The sequence below is a fragment of the Podarcis vaucheri genome (genome assembly GCF_965113315.1).
Source record: "Podarcis vaucheri genome assembly, chromosome: 3".
In the NCBI taxonomy this organism is placed as follows: Eukaryota; Metazoa; Chordata; class Lepidosauria; order Squamata; family Lacertidae; genus Podarcis; species Podarcis vaucheri.
Genome location: NC_138761.1, coordinates 56,266,652 through 56,288,857, shown reverse-complemented (window position 1 = coordinate 56,288,857; position 22,206 = coordinate 56,266,652). Strand labels below are relative to the sequence as shown.

The 22,206-nt window shown below is 42.9% G+C and overlaps 1 long non-coding RNA gene across 2 annotated transcripts in view; it reads left to right on the top strand.

Annotated features, from left to right (window-relative positions):
- The window catches only part of LOC309528127, a 43,174-nt gene extending 28,216 nt beyond the window's left edge, over window positions 1–14,958 (top strand). The window contains exons 5-9 of one of the 2 annotated variants that reach the window (XR_014217546.1): window positions 9,369–9,435; window positions 10,205–10,309; window positions 11,124–11,205; window positions 12,634–12,738; window positions 12,920–14,958. This is a non-coding gene — a long non-coding RNA (uncharacterized lncRNA). Of the gene's footprint in view, window positions 1–4,794; window positions 6,227–9,368; window positions 9,436–10,204; window positions 10,310–11,119; window positions 11,206–12,633; window positions 12,739–12,919 lie in introns of those variants that run through there. The other variant, XR_014217547.1, reaches the window with a different exon arrangement.
- Window positions 14,959–22,206: the final 7,248 nt, after the last annotated feature.

Here is a 22,206-nt window from a genome sequence, read left to right as displayed (position 1 = left end):
AGTTTTTTGAGGGGGAAATAAAGAAAAAAAATTTATTCCCCCCCCCCAGGTGCGGGACTGGAAGAACCAGGTCGGGGAACAGTGGGAAGGCATGCTCTGCCTCCCCGCTGTTCCCCGAGCTTGTGGGGCTGGCGATGGGGAGAAGTGCGCTGATCCCGCGACTGCAGGCAGCTCTGCGCCGCCATCCGGAGCGGGGCGGGACTTAGCGCCCCGTTCCCGATGGCCGCGCAGATCTGCCTGCAGTCCCAGGACAGCAGACAGCTCTGCGCCGCTATCCCGAGCGGGGCGGGACTTAGCGCCCCTCTCCACATGGCCGCGCAGAGCTGTGCTGAGCCGGGGACTGCAGGCAGCTCTGCGCAACCCTCGGAGCCGGTCTCCCGAGGGTTGCGCAGAGCTTCCTGAAGCCTGGAGAGCCTGGGACCCCTCTCGCTCTCCAGGCTTCAGCGAAAGCCTGCATTCGCCCCATAGGACGCACCCAGATTTCCCCTTCATTTTTGGAGGGGGAAAAGTGCGTCCTATAGGGTGAAAAATGCGGTATTTTTGTTTTTTAAATTTATATTTATTTGTTTTATTTTAAATTCTTTAAGATAATATTTTAGTTTCCTGTTAATTATGTTGCTTTGAATGTATTCTTTGTATCTGACTTTCTGTAGTGTTTTATTCTGGATGGTTTTAGTTGATGTTTTAACTTGTTGCAAACCGCTTTGAGGTTTTTTCTTAAAAATATAAAGTGGTATAAAAATGAAATGAATAATGATGATGGTGCTAATGATGATGTGGGTATTTTTTCTTTCAGCCTTTTAGTATCACTTCATTCTATAATATAATGATGGAGACCCTCCAGGCTCTCCCCATTTGGCCCATGAGTTTGCAAAGCCCTGTGTGTTGAGCTTTGCAAGCGCCAGTGATCAGCTGATCACTAAGGCTTGCCAGGAGCCTGTGCTTTTGCCCACAGGACTTTGTTTCACACCATGCAGGCATATATGGGTCACCTGATTTCATTGTGACATCAGGTGATTGATTACCTGTCAGAATTGGCCCACAGGGGATGGGGGAGATCAGGATCTGGCCTGTGGCATAACAATCATCAATATCTATTTAATCATTTCTTTAAACATTTCTATTGTGCTTTTCTACACCAGAGTGTACTCAAAGCAGTTTACAATAAAACAACAGATAACAAAACTCAAAATTATAAAAATGAAGCAAACCTATTGACTGACTTTGATGAACTAGAGGCCACCTCTAGCCCATTAAAGCTTATGTCGCAATACATTGGTTGGTCTTTAAGGTGCCACAAAACTCATTGTTGCTGACACGGTGAACACACTTTTCATATTTTCCATGGAACATTTTAAATATTTTAATTAAGATTTATTCCCTTCATTGTGTTTTGTAACTAGCAAAGATAATTAGAGAAAATATTTTTAAAAATTTTCTTTGGATTTTTTGTATGTGGGGGGTGGGGGTGGGATGGATGTTTGGTTGGGCTCGGCGAATTATTATTTTTTTTATTTTGATGTTTTTGTAATTTTTATATTTTTTTGTTTGTATTGTTTTATTGGTTTTGTTTGTTTGTTTAAGGTGTTATTTTGTTTTTAGGGGGAGGGGTCAGGGCTGCCGGGGAGTGGGCCCCAGCCCACAAAATGGCTGGGGCATGTTCCACAGGGGGGGATGCACTGGGACAACTGATCTCAGTGATCACGGGTAGGAGGAGGAGTTACGCTAAGACCAGACCATGTCATTACAGAGGAGGCAGGTTTAGTCGTTGTCTGAGGACTATCCCTGCCTCCGGGTCTGGTCCTGACCGGATGGATACTAGAATCAACAAGGGATACCCACATGACCTGAAGGTGCTGCTGTGCAATGCCAGGTCAATGATTCATAAGACCACTGCCATCCATGACTTGATCATGGATGGAGGATTTGACCTGGCATGTGTAACAGAGACTTGGTTGGATGAAGCAGATGGGCCTGTCCTTGCCGCTGCTTGTCCACCAGGTTTCTCTTACGCACAGCAACCCAGGTCACGTGGGCGGGGAGGGGGGGTTGCAGTGATTTTTAGGAAGTCATTAGTTTGCACCAGGCGTCCTATTGGGAAGACCCAGTTTTCTGAGTGCATGTTCTGGAAGTTGGGCAATAGGGGCAGTACAGGATTCCTTTTGGTGTACCGACCTCCCCGCTGCACCAAGGATTCCCTGCCCGAGCTGCTTCAGGTCGTGGCGGATGTTCTCCTGGAGACACCTAGCCTGGTCGTCCTAGGGGATTTTAACATCCATGCCGACACGACCTTACAAGGGGCTGCTCGGGACTTCGTGGAAAGCATGGCCTCCATGGGGCTGTCCCTGAATAAGTCTGGCCCAACTCATAGCCACGGACATGCCTTGGACCTGGTGTTTACCTCTATGGATGTTGGTGATCTGACACTAAGTAAAAGCGAAACGAAAGAAGTGCCATGGTCAGACCACTTCCTGGTGCAACTGGACTTCTCTGCGACCCATCCCCTCTGCAGGGAGGTGGGACCAATTCGGATGGTCCGCCCCCGCCACTTAATGGATCCAAATGGTTTCCAGAGAGTGGTAGGGGATGCTTTATCCCATGTTGATGGCCTTTCAGCTGATTCCCTGGTGGCCCGCTGGAATGTGGAGTTAACCAGGGCTATTGACTGTTTGGCTCCGAAGCGCCCTCTCCGATTGCATGGAGCCCGGACAGCCCCGTGGTTTTCCACGGATCTGAGGGCAATGAAACAATCGTTGAGACGGCTAGAGCGCCGGTGGCGGATAACTCATTCCGAATCTGACCGGACACAGGTTAGAGCTCAACGTCGAGCCTACCAAGTGGCAATAGCGACGGCGAAGAAGAATTTCTTCACCGCCTCTATTGCATCTGCAGAAAACAGCAGCAGGAGACTTTTTCAGGTGGTTCACAATTTAGCGGAACCACCTGCAACATCGGGGCCCAGTACGGGCCACATGTTCTCCTGCAATGATTTTGCAAAGTTTTTTGCAGATAAAATCGCCCAGATTCGGGAAGAAGTAGACTCCACCGTGGGAGCAGGGCCGGGGCGGGAGAGTGCTAGAGTTCTGTCTAGTCAAGTTGAGTGGGATCAATTTCAATCTGTTACCTCCGAGGATGTGGACAGGCTGCTTGGACGAGTGAAACCAACCACCTGTCTCCTGGATCCCTGCCCATCCTGGCTTATAAAAGCTAGCCGGGAAGGACTGGGCGATGGGCTTCGTGGGGTGGTGAATGCTTCCCTCCGTGAGGGAGCCTTCCCAGACCCGCTGAAAGAGGCGGTTATTAAACCGCTTCTTAAAAAACCATCTTTAGATGCGGCCACGATGGCCAACTATCGCCCAGTCTCAAATCTTCCATTCCTGGGCAAGGTGATTGAGCGAGCGGTTGCCGAACAACTCCAGGCACGCCTGGAAGAAGCAGACCATTTGGATCCCTTCCAGTCGGGATTCAGGCCTCATCATGGGACTGAAACTGCCTTGGTCGCACTGGTTGATGATCTCCGGCGGGCTAGGGACAAAGGTGAGAGCTGTTTCCTAGTTCTGCTGGATCTCTCAGCGGCGTTTGATACCATCGACCATAGCATCCTTCTGGACCGTCTAGAGGGGCTGGGAGCTGGGGGCACTGTTATACAGTGGTTCCGCTCCTTCCTCCTGGGCCGTGTTCAGAAAGTGGTGGTGGGGGATGAGTGTTCAGACGCCTGGGCTCTCACTTGTGGGGTGCCTCAGGGTTCTGTCCTCTCCCCCATGCTTTTCAACATCTACATGCGGCCGCTGGGAGAGATCATCAGGAGGTTTGGGCTGGGTGTTCATCAGTATGCGGATGACACCCAGCTCTACCTCTCTTTTAAATCAGAACCAGTGAAGGCGGTGAAGGTCCTGTGTGAGTGTCTGGAGGCGGTTGGAGGATGGATGGCGGCTAACAGATTGAGGTTGAATCCTGACAAGACAGAAGTACTGTTTTTGGGGGACAGGAGGCGGGCAGGTGTGGAGGATTCCCTGGTCCTGAATGGGGTAACTGTGCCCCTGAAGGACCAGGTGCGCAGCCTGGGAGTCATTTTGGACTCACAGCTGTCCATGGAGGCACAGGTCAAATCTGTGTCCAGGGCAGCTGTTTACCAGCTCCATCTGGTACGTAGGCTGAGACCCTATCTGCCTGCGGACTGTCTCGCCAGAGTGGTGCATGCTCTGGTTATCTCCCGCTTGGACTACTGCAATGCACTCTACGTGGGGCTACCTTTGAAGGTGACTCGGAAACTACAACTAATCCAGAATGCGGCAGCTAGACTGGTGACTGGGAGTGGCCGCCGAGACCATATAACACCGGTCTTGAAAGACCTGCATTGGCTCCCAGTACGTTTCCGAGCACAATTCAAAGTGTTGGTGCTGACCTTTAAAGCCCTAAACGGCCTCGGTCCAGTATACCTGAAGGAGCGTCTCCACCCCCATCAGTCTGCCCGGACGCTGAGGTCCAGCGCCGAGGGCCTTCTGGCGGTTCCCTCATTGCGAGAAGCAAAGCTACAGGGAACCAGGCAGAGGGCCTTCTCGGTAGTGGCGCCCGCCCTGTGGAACGCCCTTCCAGCAGATGTCAAAGCGATAAACAACTACCTGACATTCAGGAGACATCTTAAGGCAGCCCTGTTCAGGGAAGTTTTTAACGTGTGATATTTTACTGTATTTTTGGTTTTTATGGAAGCCGCCCAGAGTGGCTGGGGAGGCCCAGCCAGATGGGCGGGGTATAAATAATAAATTATATTATAATTATATATATATTATATGACTCTCTGTCTATTTTCAGAATTATTGTAAGCTGCAGGGACATCTTATTAGACAGTATAGAAGAAAACACAGATAAAAGCGGAAGACTGGTGTTTTGGCTTTATAGCATACTTAGGTCACCCTCTGCTGGACAACAAATGAATAGCCATGGATTTTCTGCAAAATATTTCTCCCCTCCCTTAAACATCTTGGTATAGTTTTAGGGAGTCCCTGGCACTTTCTGAATATCCAGGCATTTATTCTTGGCTTAAGTGCTGATAATGTTGCCTAGATTAAAAATATAGGAACACAGTATTTGAAAATATTTGTGATTGGTTTGCCAAGCAGTGAAACAACATCCACTGTGGCTCCAGTAAGCTCTTTATGGGGGTCAGAGCCTTTAATAAAACAAGGGCATAACAGAACAGTAGCAAAGGAAAAGTAGGATGTACTGTATTTGGAAGAGAAAACATAAACTCAAGGATTTTTTTAAAAGAGAGAGAGTTGTGTTCTTGCTCATTAAATATTTGCAAGCTGTCAAGACAGGATTTGACAGCTATATCCAAGAAATGTGATACAAGCATAAATAGCTCAAATCTACATCTCAGAATAGCTGGCTGGACTTCATAACCTCTATGTATAACGCAACTTGAGTTGGCTATATGGAAACACATGGGCAAGATGTCCAGATTTAGGCTTAGAGAATTTTCTTGCTAGCCTGCATACCCCTCTGCCAAACCTCTTCTTTCCTGAGAGAAGCAGGTCTGTGACAGATGTTTATTATAGGTTTTCAAACATGAAATTCCTTGTCTATTTAGCTCCAGGGATTTTTATTTTGCTCTGATTAACCTTCTGGACTTTTTAAAGGCATTATTTTCCAGGGCCAGCCCTACCATTAGGCAGAGTGAGGTGGTAATCTCAGGCAGCTAGTTGTGGATGTCATGAAAAAGCTGCAAATTGTAAGTTATTAAATTTAATATGATTGCGCTTTTCCTCCCAGGCAGAGGCATTTGTTATACGTTCTGCTTCAGGTGCCAAAAATAACTTGGTCAGCCTTGGGTACAATACAGCTGACTGGTGGGGTAGTGATTTGTTCGTCTGCCTCAGATGGCAAAATGTGCCAAGCTGGGCCTGTTTGTTTCTTATTTGTATTTATGAAAGGGAGGGAATGATTGAGATGCACCTTACTGGGCCAAGAAGGAATGAGCTAAAGGGAGATGATAGTATATTTGAGTTGTATATACTTTGATACATATAAGGAAATTGATTAAAAAACTGAATCACTCTCTCTTTGTACAATTATTTTCCTTTCTAGAGAGAATGACCACTGGAGCTACACACAATGGGCATAACATGCAAATTTAATGCCACCTACCATGACTGACTAACAGCTTTGGCATAGATTAATGTCTCCCATAAAATTCACCCTCTCCAGTTCATGTTTTTTGTATAAGGTAACATGCTTTAGTCACAGTTTGAATGCAAAGAATTGAATCTGGCCCAGGGACACCATACGGTGGTGTAATTCATATATTGAAGCAATTCAAAGAAAGTGCAATTTATGTAATTCTAGTCTCCCTGAAGGAAAAGTTCAGTGGGATTGACTAGAAAATTAAGTTTCAAATAGGCTTCTTGGTCCATCCTATATAGCATATATGCACACTCGCTGCAGAATGATTAAAAGCATTGCAAAGGTTATAATCTTAAATTCAGACACAAATACATCAGCTGGAAGTCAGTTCTGTTGCAATCAGGCAGGCTTAACATCTGAGAAATGAGCCATTTGTATTGAGGCAACTGTATTTCTTCAGGAGTCTATTTATCTCTAGCTAAGTATTTTCAAAAGGAAGAAGACCTCTGGAATTGTTCAAGAGGCATAAATCCAAGATGGTTCATCCTGCTGTCTGCCGTCTTTATTCCTTAGCTCTGTTGCATGCTGTGATTAACAGAAGGAAGCAATAGAGTTGTATATAGCTTTTCTTCTTCCTTAATCCTAAACACTTCCTTGGATTTCAGTGGAACCTTTTCCTGTGTGACTTTAGAATTGGCATCTCAGTTTCATACTTGCTATGAACCCTGTTCAACATGCGCCATTGGTGAAAACAGATTTAGACATTATAGAAGAATGTTGTCAGTTAAATTCACAGTAATTTGCACATTCAGCTGGTAGTAGATATTTGAAACATCCCAACTGGAATTTGCACCAGCTATGTGCAGTTTTACAGCCTGTGGAAGTGCCTTGCACAAGTTGGCCTTTTTGTGAGTGGTATTCAACTAAATAATTGTGCTAGTAAGGAATAACACGACTGCAACAAGACTCGCCCCCTCTTCCCCTTGCATGTACCCCCACCACCCCGAAATCTGATCCAGAGGGTTGGGGTAGCTCCAGAAGATATTTAGAGCATGCACAGAGGGAGGAGAGGAATAATGTTGCATTGCACAAGGAGAAATCCTTGCACTGACGGAACGATTTGCGTAGCTTTAGTGCTACATTGAATGCAACCCTATATTTTCAATAAGTTGCTGTTGGACAAAAGCAGAAGTTACTGCACTGATGAAAGGTTGTACTTCTTTGTTCATTCATTCTATATTTGCATGCTGCCCAGGGCGACTAATGGACATTAAATCATAAAATAATTACAAATAAAACATATTTAGAACATCCAAAGTCATGAACCTGTGATAGATGGACTATGACTATTTTGACATTAAAACCAAGTTAGCCCAGCAATCCTGAAATAAATATTAGGAGAGTTTAGTCTCCTTTTTCCACTGGCTTTTTTTTTAAAAAAAGGTGTGAATTCATATGAGCCTAAATTAAAGACAAGATCCACAGAAAGCCCTGTGCATTATCTCCGATTCCCTAGAGAAACAGTCAGTTCTTTTACTTGTTGTTCAGATGTTCTTGCTGCTGTCTTTTCAAAGGCTTCGGGTTCTTTTGAACTTATCAGGCTCTTGGCTAAAAAATGCCAGCGCTCTCTCCCCCCACCCTCCCCACCCGCCTTAATGAACAGCAAAGAGTAGCAAAATAGGAAACTTTGAATTAAAGTCTCTAAAAGCAGGAGAGGTAACTGATAATATCCAGTCCTTTTAGTTTAAGCTCCAAAAAAAGACAGTGGGAAATGTAAGAATTTAGTAGACGGTAATGTTGCTGTGCAGTAGCAGCTGTTTCCTAAAATGAAGGTGGGGAAAAAATCAAATATGTTGATGCAGTAACATTTAAATGTTCCAGCTGTGTAGACTGGGGTCCTGCTGATGAGAATCAGGAGAGCGGTTTCCAACTGCACGGGAAAGATCAAAATCCATGGGGCTGGATCATTTAAATGTTACCCCAATGGCACTGAAGCAACTCTCAGAAAATGGGCCTCCAAACCTCCACTACAGAAGCTGCTTCTCTGGAAGGGGACAATAATTTATGGAAATTGACAATATGTGGCTATTTATTTAATCAAGAACTACCAATCAGAAGCTCCATCTGAAGCTGATACAGTTAATTTGCAAATATTAGAGGTCACGGGTATAAGCTTAGAGCAGAATCTTCTCCCCATTCCCTCCTGCCCTGGCTGGCATGCACAGGCAGGGCTTAGGAACTGGTGATTTCTGCAGTGGCCTTACTATCTTAAGCAAGGGTGGCAACCTTTTTCAACCTGAGGGCTGCATTCCTTATGAGAAATCTGCTGGGGCCGGAGGCAAAAGAGGGCAGATCAATGGGTACGACTTTTACCTTTGTACCATTGGCTATATCCCAGCCACAAAAGGCGTTTACTTACTCCCTCCCTCATTTCTCTCCACCTAGGGAAGCAAAAAGCATTACCACAGTTTAAAGGCACATTGCAGCCTGGCAAGAGTATTTGAGGATGGCTGGCCCAGGATGAGGAGTGTGGTCTAGAGAGTTGGGTGGAGGCAGCCTAAGGAAAGGCCCAAGTGCTGGAAAGAAAGGCATGGAGGGCCCACTTCTATTGGCCCAGTAGAATACCAGTTCCATCCTCTAATTATCATTATGTGTATAGGAGCCCCAATGTCTGTATGGAACTCTCCTGCCTACAGATACTTTTCCCTCCAGTGACGGGAACAAACAAATTCTTTACACCCTTTCTGTGCGATCAAATAGGTTAGGATTTACAGGTTTCAGTGTTGCAGTGAAATGGGCACATCATTCATGTTCTCCAATTAGTAACTGGCAAAGTCAGGAATCTCAAAGAACAGCATAATATATATGGTGATCTGATTATTGGCCTGGCCAAAATAATAAATAAATAAATAAAGGTATTTTCCTGGCTGAATATGTTAGAAGAAGCAATGAAATAACTCAAATGTAGTTAAGCGGTAAGACCTGGGCTGAATTTTCTTCTTCCCCGGTGACATTTTGCTGGAAATGACATGGCTCAATGAAATCAAATCTCTCTGTTTGCCAAGTAGTCTGCCAAATTTCATTCAAGTCCAAACATTCATAGTTCATTTGCATTTTTTTTTAAAAAAAGCTCTTTAATCAAGGTAATATTTACTTCATCATTATGCCTGAAATCAAGACAGGATGTTCATCAGGGTATTTGGATCTAAACCTGCTTTCCCCATTGTTTCCACTTTAATCTACAGGAGTCTGCTACAGCTAACAAAACAGATATGAAAGCAGCATCTCTGGACCTTGAAACTAGAAATGATGGTATGGAAATATTAATTGCTCCTGTTGAATAATCACATGTGATCTGAAACACTGGTGTGGGTGAATGGAACCTCTGCTTGTACTTTAAGTCTGTATTGATCCATTTCCCAAGTGGTGGTGATGGTGATGATTTATTTTGTGGTTGACTCTGATCCTAAAATCAATAGGACATCTGTCAAAGTAAAGCTTGGGATGCTACAACATTAGAAAACTTCTCTGAAGGTACTTGAGAAGAGGTTGGCTATATCCCTTTCTGAGATGGCTTAGATCTGAAAAGCCCATCTCAAATGAATCAGACCCACTGGTGTCCATCTAGCTCAGCAAATTCTGCACTGACAGTGACTCTCCAGAATTTCAGATAGGAAATCTCTCCCAGTCCTGCCTGCAGATGCCAGGGATTGAACCTGTGATCTTTTGCATGCAAGCAGATGCTCTACCACTGCCTTTCCCCCAAAGGTGTTTTCTTCCTCTGCTTGTTCTAGAAGGCTTGCAGCAGCTTAGCACCAACACTTAAGAATTATGAACTCATTCCTAGGACTGCCAAGCCAAATGTAGTTAAATGATTGCTGGACCCAAGGCAAAAGGGGGTTGGCATCAGGCTGGTGTGGGTGAATTAAGGGATTTCTTGCATTTTTGTAAGCAGCTAGCTATTCTGTGAAGATATGTTGTTATTAAATATGTGTTTCACTGTAGGTTTCCAATGCAGGGTCTTGAGAACATGCAGATCCTTATGCTTTCCAAGCAATTAATAATAATCTTGAACTATCAGAACCAGCCTATGGCTTTGTCTCAGAACAATTCTGAAAACACAATTCAAAGCTTTGAATGGTTAGTTCACAGTGGACTGAAGCATCACATGTCTGAAGAATGCAGGGTAAAAAGTGCTCAGAGTATAGCTATTCTCTTCCGTAAGGGCTCTACAGACATATCCAGATCTACCACATAGGAACAAATATTGTTTGAAAGCATCAATACTTTACAAAGGAGGCATCTGTCAGCATTAACACTGATTGTAAGACCCTAAAACTTTAGGAGTCACACTATATCAGCAGATAAAACCTTTCTATTACCATACCACTATAGAAGAATACAATTTTGAATTCATACACTATACCGCTATGCCAGGCCCCACTTGAGATCTTCATTCTTCCCGAAAAAAACTTAGTGTTTCCAGAGCACTTAGCTATTTGTTTGCAAAATAGCATTGTCTCATTCTTTGATTAGTATTATTGTTCTGAAGAAACACATAATATGGGAAACTGTAATTGTTTTCATAGAATGATTCACTTCTCTGTGCAGAAATTATGTTGTGTCCTATTGGTAACTGTGTGCATCACATCCTTCAAACACCAGAAGGATATTGTCTCTGTAGTAACTGCATGATTGTTGTTAATTGCTGTTTTCCTGCAGTTACAACTATAGCAATTGCAATTGCTTAACGTGCAAAAGCATTACTGGGGAAGAATGCAGTTTACATTTATCTTCATTAATAGAATCCAGTATTTGGAAATGAGGAGCAACCATCATGCTGTGTTCATTTGTTCCTTTGGGGCGTATGAACATCTGCTTACTATGCTGTCCTATAGAGACAATTATTCCACCATCACAATTTCCATGATGTTATGTGGCAGAAAAATGCAGCACGTAAGATGTTTGAAGTTATTTAATCTTTCCATTCTTCGAGGAAGAAGTCTGGTACCCAGAATTCAGCTATGACTGAACAATTGTCTCTGTGTGCCTAATTGGCTACTTTTAACATGCTTCTGAAAGGTATGAGTAGGATAACATACAGTACCTAAATATAACAGCAGAGAATATTAGGGGTCTCAAAGTTCACTTAAATAAAGGTAGTCAGAATTTAGAACTGTTAAATGCCAAGTTTCAATTAAATGTGTAAAATCACTGTGTTTGAAAACTGGGGGAACATGTCCCCACCTACTTCCACATTTTTCTCCTTTTGTAACATTCACTTTTCTCTGAATGATGTAATACTGCCACAATCCCGCTGCACTCGCGCTGGATGGGGAACCTCAGTTCAGATGAGCATAGACTAGCATGTAGTGCAACCTTTGCCAACCTGGTATCCACCAGAAATTTTGGACTGCAATTTCCATTATGGGAAACATCGGGAGGGCACCAGACAGACAAAGGCTGATCAAGTTAATCCCTATAAAATATATAACAATCAGCTCAAAAGGTCAATAGGAGAATTAAGTAGGTGTGTTTTTCTCTGCTTCTTAAGCATGATCCACCCAACTGTAAGCTTTCTTAAGGGTTCAATCATATGCATAGTTAGCTAGGAATAAATCCCATTTAATATAGTTTGTGTCCTGAACCTCAGCATACCCGGAGGTCAGTCCTGATGGTGCACATAGTCCCAAGGGTAACATTACAGAGTAGTCAGATGGTCCAAATGGTCAAATACCAGTCTAGGTCCAATACAATGAGCAAGGTCTGAAGTCAATCCATAAGGTCAGGTTCCAGCCTCTGCAGAAGATCCAGGGGGGATTGAAGCACCTGGGATCAGTCCCAAAGTCACAATCTAGGGGCATTCCCAAAGCACCCAAGCTGTGGTCCATCAACAGAGAAAGTTGAACAAACAGCGTCTCTGCCTTGCTTCCCTTCTATCCTTCCCAGTCTTGATTGATGGACCTGAGCTTACTGCAACTGAGCAGCTGTGTCTCTCCACTTGACAAAAGCATGTGATCCTCACCTGCCCTGAGTTTAATCCAGCTGAGTGACCACAACCTCCTTTCAGATTTAATAAGTCCCATGATCTCCACCTGGTCCACTAGTGAGCTGGGCTGTCTTCCCTTGCCTGCCTCAGTCTCCTGGAGTGCACTTCCCATAGTTCCCAATGCCTCAGAAGCCTGCCCTGTCCACAGATATGGGGGCATCTCTGGTTCTGGTGATGTGTCCCCTTCCCCTGGCTCCCATGAACTATCAGCCGTCCCTTCAACGTCCTCCGATGTTCCGTAAGTACCCCCTAAGTCCCCAACTTCCCCTTCCCCATGTACAGCTTGTCCTGGTGTGTACCAGTTGTGGCTACACCCCTAGCCGGCATCCTCCGCCCCTTCCTTGGTGTCCTGCCAGGAACATACAAGAGTGTGCTAACTTCAATGCCTCTTAAAAGTGCTTAAACCTGGATGTGTCCTGCCCAGTAAGTGAGAGTTCTGCACCTGCTTAACTCTCCCACAGAAATCCATGGGACTTAGAAGTATTTAGCTGTGACTGGATTGCACCCCAAATTCTTAATTGCATCTAGAGTCCATGGATGAGTAGACATAGTATTAACACTAGGATGTAAGTATATTATATAGTTTTCTGCTTTAATATTGTAAACCTGCTCAAACACCTCATGTCATTTTAAACATGGGGAAGAATAACTGAAGCACATGCAAATCTTACTAAGTGCTTCAGAAAGGCCAATATTAACTGTAGCAGTTCTTAATGATATTCTTAAAACCTTGCTGTCTCACTGCAGATATCTCATACATAACCTTATGAAAACAAGCCAGTCGGACTTAGTCATAGTTGATAATTAATGTGCAATGGTATCCAGCCAGGATTAATTTCGTGCTAGAATAAAACATATGGAATAATGCTTAAGCTTACATCAAAGTCAAATACTGAATACATCAGGATATATTATCTCTTCGCTTTCTGGAGTATATTATGTTCTATTAAGATCTGATGTGTGCTGAATTTATGCCCACGCTTCCCTGAGAATATGTGGCGGCTCACAAATGTGTTCCCCAGCGCCTTTCTCTGTAGCATCTTTACAATTCTGCTTCTCGTTCTTCACATGAAGATTAAAACACTCATTATCTGTCTGAAGAATCAGACCAGGAGTAGATGTTAAATAATAGTTTAAAAATCCTTATAAGAAGACACCTAGAATATTACCTACTGGAGAAGCCTTCAAAGCAGCTAGTTTAAAAATCCAAATTATTATTCCATGCTGATTTGGACAACAAAGAATTTACTGGGATTTTAATTCAGCTGTATGTGTGCGCTTTTTGAAGCTGTTGCTTGAAGTGAATACAACCATAACCATTATAAAATATTCAAAGCCCTCATACATATCAAATAGATGGAGGTACAGTTACTAGGGCAATCTCTTGCATATCAGTTAAACAAATAACTGGGCTCAAAAGTTTCCTAATTCTAGAGTAGGTCACTTACAGCAGCTCACACTTTAATAGATCATTTCATCAAGTGGATTTGGTCTTACTGTGGTCAGTTTAAGAATTAAGGTTCTACTTAGTATGCAGAGAGTGTACAGCCTATTTGTTGTGAGCAGTACCAAACTACAGCAAAGCATGCTGACCAAACTCTACCTGTTAGAAATCCTGTTCCAGCTGGATTTTTCTGATGAGCATTTCTCAAATGACCTTGGTGGGAAATGGAGGTGGAGGGGTTGCACCCTTAAGAGTTAAAAACGGTGTATAAAGCTGCATAAAAACACTATATTGGAACCATAGTGACAAAGAAAGAAGTGACCAGGGACACAAAGAGACATATTATATGCCAGCAGCCAGATTAGCAGTGAGGGAAATAGAATGGAATTTCTATGGAATTGGAAGGAATAGCTACCATTGCTGGTTTGAGAAGTTCTACCAGAACTTTGGTAACTTCCACCCCAACATCAAGTTGAGCCTAGACTAGTCCATGTAGAAGGTGTATGTTCTTGTCACTACAATTACATAATGGACATAGAATCATAGAACATATTGACACAATCTTATATTGGAAACCTAATGACCCCTACATATATCTATATGCTTCCAGCTTCCACCTAGGACTCACCACAAAATCTATTGTCTACAGCTAAGCCCTGCTATACAACCCCGTCTACTTTAGTTTTGCTTGTAGTTTTGGACTACAACTTTCAACAGCTCTAGAGAGCAAGGCCAGTGGCCAGGGCTGATGGGAGTTGTAGTTCACAACATCTAGAGTGCATAACATTGCTTACACTTGCATTAGACAAGTTTCTACTCACAATTTAAGGTTTTACACCAGACTTTCCTAAGTCTACAGAACATACCCACACAATGAAGTGATAAAGCAGAGTTATGAGTTCAGATTGATACCCGTGAATAATTTAGTAATGACAGACCCAGAAATGTCTGGGTAGTGTCTTGTTGCCAAATACATCATCAAGGATTTACAATACTTCTCTCTTTCAGACTGTGGGTGGTAGGCCTTTTATTGCTTCCAGACACACCCCATCTAAAACAGCTACCATTCCTCAATAACAGAGACATGTGTACAAGGACCAGACTTTGCAACAAACCCAGATGCCAACCCTTCCATTGTGTCAGATTATTGGTCCATCTAGAACAGTCCATCTAGAACACTGATTGGCAGCCACTGTCCAGGATTTTTTATTTGAGTATAAATAAAGACAATATTTCCCTTTCCAACTACAGAAGTTAACTCAGCAGCGCCAAGTTGATTTATCACTCGTAACTGTTATTGTAAAGAGTCACTGTAGTTATTTTACATAAATTCTAGGTCTCATTCAATTGTCAGTATTTGTACATTTTGCATGTTATTTCCCTCTGACCTTACTATTTACAAACTCCTATGAAACATTGTATATCTTATGAACTGGACTCTAGTCAATGAAAATGTGTGCCATAATAAGATCTGTTAGTATTTAAGGACCAACATAACTTTTCATTGTTTTTGCTGCAACAAACTTAACATAGCTATTGCTCTGAAAATTCTTACAAAAATGATTCCTTTGAGAGTTCACAAGCAATCAAGAAGTAAATGTGATGCATTAACTGAATGCATGGACAAGGTCACGCCAATTTTCTCTTTAATTGCAACAAGTTAAAACCAAATTGCTTCTAGGAACAATGTTAAGATACTCCTTTCAGTTGCTGTGATCTCCTGCCATAATGTGATTATTTGGGATGCTTTAAAATGGTTAAAATATGTTTGCATTTAAGAAGATCCAAAAATAACTCTGTGAACAGAAAAACACTTTTCTAACTAGTGCAATCAAATATTCTAGAGTGAATTACTGCTTTCTTAAAATTTTACAGCAAAGAGATTTCACTTAGGAAAGTTTTTAACGTTTGATGTTTTATTATGTTTTTATATGTGCTGGAAACTGCCCAGAGTAGCTAGGGAAACCCAGCCAAATGGGTGGGGTATACAACAACAACAACATGCAGCAGCAATAGTCCTGTTGACAAATCTTAACCACTTACAGCAAAGTGGTTGAAGCAAATAAGATTACTTCAAAGTAAACACTCTACTGCAACATGGCAGTACTGCACCCTCATCTGGATCTGTCACATTGATCTGAACTTTAGGAACCCAACAATCCTTCCCCCCCCCCTTCTTCCAAGAGCTAAATAATGGAATCCCCAATTTCCCCTGCAGTATGCATATGCATTCTTCCTGCCATGCAGCAGCACAGTGATTTAAAACAAGGCTATTTAAATCAAACAAACTTCCACCAATACTGTACAGGCTGCAACGCTGCTGTAAATTCACACAGAGTGTAGCATCACTCGTGCATAGTATGGATAAAGATCTAGGGTAGTGTACAAGCAAAACAACTGAGCTAGAAATCACCAATTCTCTGGCTCAAACTTTTGATGGAGAAATCACTAGTAATTATTATTATTGTTGTTGTTGTTGTTGTTGTTGTTTTGTTGTTGTTGTTAATACCCCACCCATCTGCCTCAGAAGCCAGGTTTCCCCAGCCCCTCAGGGCAGCTCCCAACAGATTAAAAAGAGAATAAAACATCAAACATTAAAAACTTCCCTAAATAGGGCTGCCTTCAGATGTCTTCTAAATGTCAGATAGTTGTTTATTTCCTTGTTGTTTATTTCCTAGTTGTTTATTTCCTTCCACAGGGTGGGTCCCACCACCGAGAAGGGCCTCTGCCTGGTTCCCTGTAACCTCACATCTCACAATGAGGGAACTGATTTAGGCAAGCCATTTTTTTTCTTTTAGAACTTGTCTAGCCTTTTCCTGAATCCAATTGTGTTGCTATATATGAATAAAATTTGGTTCAGTTGCATTTCAATGCAACCCTTCATGGATCACTGCCTTGCCGTGGCGAAGGGGCTTGAAGAACTCAGAGAAGCTATGAACTACGCCGAGCAGGGCACCCAAGATGAACAGGTCATAGTGGAGAGTTTTAACCAAACGTGATCCACCTGGAGTAGGAACCGGCAAGCCACTCCAGTATCCCTGCCAAGAAAACTCCATGGACAAAGACAACAGGCATATAAAAGTTATGACGCTGGAAGATGAGCCCCTCAGGTCGGAAGGTGTCCAACATGCTACTGGGGAAGAGCGGAGGACAAGTACAAGTAGATCCAGAGCTGATGAAGCGGCTGGGCCAAAGCCGAAAGGACGCTCAGTTGTGGATATGCATGGAAGCGAAAGGAAAGTCCAATGCTGTAAAGAAAAATATTGCATAGGAACCTGGAATGTAAGAACCATGAACCTGGGTAAGTTGGATGTGGTCAAAAATGAGATGGCAAGAATAAATATTGACATCCTGGGCATCAGTGAGCTAAAATGGACGGGAATGGGCGAATTCAGTTCGGATGACTATCATATCTACTACTGTGGGCAAGAAACCCGTAAGAGAAATGGAGTGGCCCTCATAGTCAACAAAAGAGTGGCGAAAGCTGTACTGGGATGCAGTCTCAAAAATGATAGAATGATCTCGATACGAATCCAAGGCAGACCTTTTAACATCACAGTAATCCAAGTTTATGCACCAACTACTGGTGCTGAAGAAACTGAAATTGACCAATTCTATGAAGACTTACAAGACCTTATAGAAGTGACACCAAAGAAGGATGTTCTGCTCATTATAGGGGATTGGAATGCTAAAGTAGGGAATCAAGAGATAAAAGGAACAACTGGCAAGTTTGGCCTTGGAGATCAAAACGAAGCAGGGCAAAGGCTAATAGAGTTCTGTCAAGAGAACAAGCTGGTCATCACAAACACGCTTTTCCAACAACACAAGAGACGACTCTACACATGGACATCCCCAGATGGGCAACATCGAAATCAGATTGATTATATTCTCTGCAGCCAAAGATGGAGAAGCTCTATACAGTCAGCAAAAACAAGACCTGGAGCTGACTGTGGCTCAGATCATCAGCTCCTTATAGCAGAATTCAAGCTTAAACTGAAGAAAGTAGGAAAAACCACTGGACAGGTAAGATACAATCTAAACCAAATCCCTTATGAATACACAGTGGAAGTGAGGAACAGGTTTAAGGATTTAGATTTGCTGGACAGAGTGCCTGAAGAACTATGGGTGGAGGCTCGCAACATTATACAGGAGGCAGCAACTAAAACCATCCCAATGAAAAAGAAATGCAAGAAAGCAAAGTGGCTGTCCAACGAGGCCTTACAAATAGCGGGGGAGAGAAGGCAAGCAAAATGCGAGGGAGATAGTGAAAGATACAAGAAATTGAATGCAGATTTCCAAAGAATAGCAAGGAGAGACAAGAAGGCCTTCTTAAACGAGCAATGCAAAGAAATAGAGGAAAGCAACAGAATGGGAAGAACCAGAGATCTGTTCAAGAAAATCGGAAATATGAAAGGAACATTTCGTACAAAGATTACCATAATAAAGGACAAAAGTGGTAAAGATCTAACTGAAGCAGAAGACATCAAGAAGAGGTGGCAAGAATACACAGAGGAATTATACCAGAAAGATATGGATGTCTCGTACACCCCAGGTAGTGTGGTTGCTGACCTTGAGCCAGACATCCTGGAGAGTAAAGTCAAATGGGCCTTAGAAAGCACTGCAAGTAACAAGGCCAGTGGAAGTGATGGTATTCCAGCTGAACTGTTTAAAATTTTAAAAGATGATGCTGTTAAGGTGCTACACTCAATATGCCAGCAAGTTTGGAAAACTCAGCAGTGGCCAGAGGATTGGAGAAGATCAGTCTACATCCCAATCCCAAAGAAAGGCAGTGCCAAAGAATGCTCCAACTACCGCACAATTTCACTCATTTCACATGCTAGCAAGGTTATGCTTAAAATTCTACAAGGAAGGCTCAAGCAGTATGTGGACCGAGAACTCCCAGAAGTGCAAGCTGGATTTAGAAGAGGCAGAGGAACCAGAGACCAAATTGCAAACATGCGCTGGATTATGGAGAAAGCTAGAGAGTTCCAGAAAGACATCTACTTCTGCTTCATTGACTATGCAAAAGCCTTTGACTGTGTTGACCACAGCAAACTATGGCAAGTTCTTAAAGAAATGGGAGTGCCTGATCACCTCATCTGTCTCCTGGGAAATCTCTACGTGGGACAAGAAGCTACAGTTAGAACTGGATATGGAACAACTGATTGGTTCCAAATTGGGAAAGGAGTACGGCAAGGCTGTATATTGTCTCCCTGCTTATTTAACTTATATGCAGAATTCATCATGCGAAAGGCTGGGCTGGATGAATCCCAAGCCGGAATTAAGATTGCCGGAAGAAATATCAACAACCTCAGATATGCAGATGACACAACCTTGATGGCAGAAAGTGAGGAGGAATTAAAGAACCTTTTAATGAGGGTGAAAGAGGAGAGCGCAAAATATGGTCTGAAGCTCAACATCAAAAAAACGAAGATCATGGCCACTGGGCCCATCACCTCCTGGCAAATAGATGGGGAAGAAATGGAGGCAGTGAGAGATTTTACTTTCTTGGGCTCCATGATCAGTGCAGATGGTGACAGCAGTCACGAAATTAAAAGGCGCCTGCTCCTTGGGAGAAAGGCGATGGCAAACCTAGACAACATCTTAAAAAGCAGAGACATCACCTTGCCAACAAAGGTCCGTATAGTAAAAGCCATGGTTTTCCCAGTAGTGATGTATGGAAGTGAGAGCTGGACCATAAAGAAGGCTGATCGCCGAAGAATGGATGCTTTTGAATTATGGTGCTGGAGGAGACTCTTGAGAGTCCCATGGACTGCAAGAAGATCAAACCTCTCCATTCTGAAGGAAATCAGCCCTGAGTGCTCACTGGAAGGACAGATCCTGAAGCTGAGGCTCCAATACTTTGGCCACCTCATGAGAAGAGAAGACTCCCTGGAAAAGACCCTGATGTTGGGAAAGATGGAGGGCACAAGGAGAAGGGGACGACAGAGAATGAGATGGTTGGATGGTGTTCTTGAAGCTACTAGCATGAGTTTGATCAAACTGCGGGAGGCAGTGGAGGACAGAAGTGCCTGGCGTGCTCTGGTCCAGGGGGTCACGAAGAGTCGGACACGACTAAACGACTAAATAACAACAACAGCCTTTTCCTGAATCCAATTGTGTTGCTATATATGAATAAAATTTGGTTCAGTTGCATTTCAATGCAACCCTACCTAATTCACTCTTCCCGAAACAATACATAAACCAAAATGCAGCCATTAGTCAAACTTTGCACTTCTCTGAATCTTGCAATGCAGTTCTCCAACAACAACAAAAATGGTTCAAAATGCATATCAACAGGGGAAGGTATGCATATGAATGCATAGGTTAGAGGCATCTTGCTTCAGGCCTTCTTTCAGTCTGGCCTAGAAAACCCTAGTTTTCCTGCAGCTCCCTTTAAAAGGATTTGTGCACTCTGGAAGTAATGGCTCTCTCTTCATGTCCTAGAGCAGCTGTGGCAAATATGCCCTCCAGGTGTTTCTGGACTCTAACTCCCATAGTCCCAGCCAGAATGAATGGTGAAGGATGATGGGAGTTGGAGTCCAGCAACTTCTGGAGGGCACAATGCTGGCTACCTCTGTGCTAAAGAAAACACAAAAACTGGACTAGGACAAGGTGTTGCATCTATAGTAGGAGTGTCCTTCCTTTTATGTTTGTTAAAATTTGTGGTCCACCTTCTGCTGAATGTTTTTAAACTGCCTTAATCATTGGTCTCTCTAGCTAAGTAACGACTCCTCTAGCACCAGCTCTCTGGGTCTCAGGATGGGTGTGTTCTGTTTTGTTCTGAAAACCCGAATGTAGCCACTGAAGCTGCAATCAGAAGTGGAAGTCTAGGACAGGAGAAGTGGCCCTTCTTAACTCCATGCCATTTTTTCTACTGGTAAAAAGTGGGGGAAGGACACACTCAGCAGTTTTTGCCTCCAGTGAAGTAAAATAAACAAACATACTTGCATATTTTCATTTGTGGGAATGAAAACAATTTAGGGGGTGATCTTCACTGGGAAAACTGTATGAGGATGAAGAGTGAAGAAGTGTCTCTACAGCTTCCCTGTAGCCATTGCCCTTCAAGTTCAGTGGCCATAATGTATAAAGAAAAGAAATATAAAACTGTCTGAAGTCCTCCCCCCAGCAGATGTTTCTCTGTCTTGCTGTCCAAGATATATTATACTGCAGATGCCATGGACTGAACCTAGGAACCATGTTCTCCTTCCCATTATATTTTTGTGGCTTTATGTTAGGTAGCTGTGGGAGCTTGAATTACTTATTTCTATGACCTTTCTTGATCTCTGGCTATATGTGGAACACATCAGGGGGAATGTGAACAAATGGCCCACTTACATTTTAATGAATTGACCTCTATTTATTTTTTTAAAACCCACATGGTAATGATAATGGACCAAGAAAATGATTTGGGTTTTGCATGCATGGAAAATCAGTGTAAACAACATTCTTTTGGTGTGTATTTTCCTCTGTTTAATACACAGAAGCCCTTTTGTGCACTAAAGTTCATAGTCTCAGGAATTTCAAAGCTTCCAATATAAAGATGTTTTGTAATATTTTTATCTGGACATGACTATGACCAACAGTTGCCTTAAGTTTCAAGTGCTCAAAATTATATTTACCACTTATAATGTATTATGAAGTGTGTTCTTTGTTAAGTCTCTAAAAAAATGTATTCCTGGTTAACAGGATACTTACAACTTAGGCTCCTATCCTATACACTTAGGAGTGTGTCAAACTCAGCTCAAATGAACTTACTTCAGAGTAGGTTCAAGATAAATATGATTCTCTGTACAAGATAATTACAGTAAGGCAGGCAACGTTGAAGTTTATCATTCCTGTTGTTTCATAACCAAGAACATTCAGAATGCAAAGTACAGATGATGCGCTACAAAAAAGGGAAGGTTTGCTTTTAAATGCACCAGTCCTAATTTAACAGCGAGGAGAACATTACAGAAGCAAAACAAAAACCTTACCCTTTCATCAAATTAATCATTAACTGCTAAAATAATGTGTTTGGCCAGATGGCACTATCTCAATGGCATAAATTTGAAACAGTATTTTTAGAACCACAGTTTTCAAACTCCCATGGTGTTGAGTCATCCATCTTTATTGACTGAACTTCCTCCATATACCTACTTGGGACTCTTAAATAGATGCATCAAAGTGAAAACGGACCCAGGTTCCACTGGGGGACAAGCTCAGACCTCCACTGTATTTCTCAGAAATGCTGAGTTAGATCCTTTCCTCTAATAAAACAAGAATGTAGGCTATAGCCTTCCTGGGTATGAGAAGACAAATGGTCTTGGTATACCACTTCTGACAGAGGCCAGTTCTGTTTCTTCCACAAAATTGTAAAAACAGTATTTTGCCCACCCCACCCCCGTCCTATCCCCTGAATTGTGCTCCAAAGACCTTAAAGCAGAGAAGAGTAACATGTGGCCCTCTAGATGTTGCTTCCTCCAGCTCCAGCCAGCCTGGCTAACAGTAAAAGATGAAAGGAATTGTAGTATGGGACATCTGAAGGGACACAAGTCCTCCATCCCTGTCTTAGAGCACATCAAAGATCTACAGGACCTTGTTCATTCTT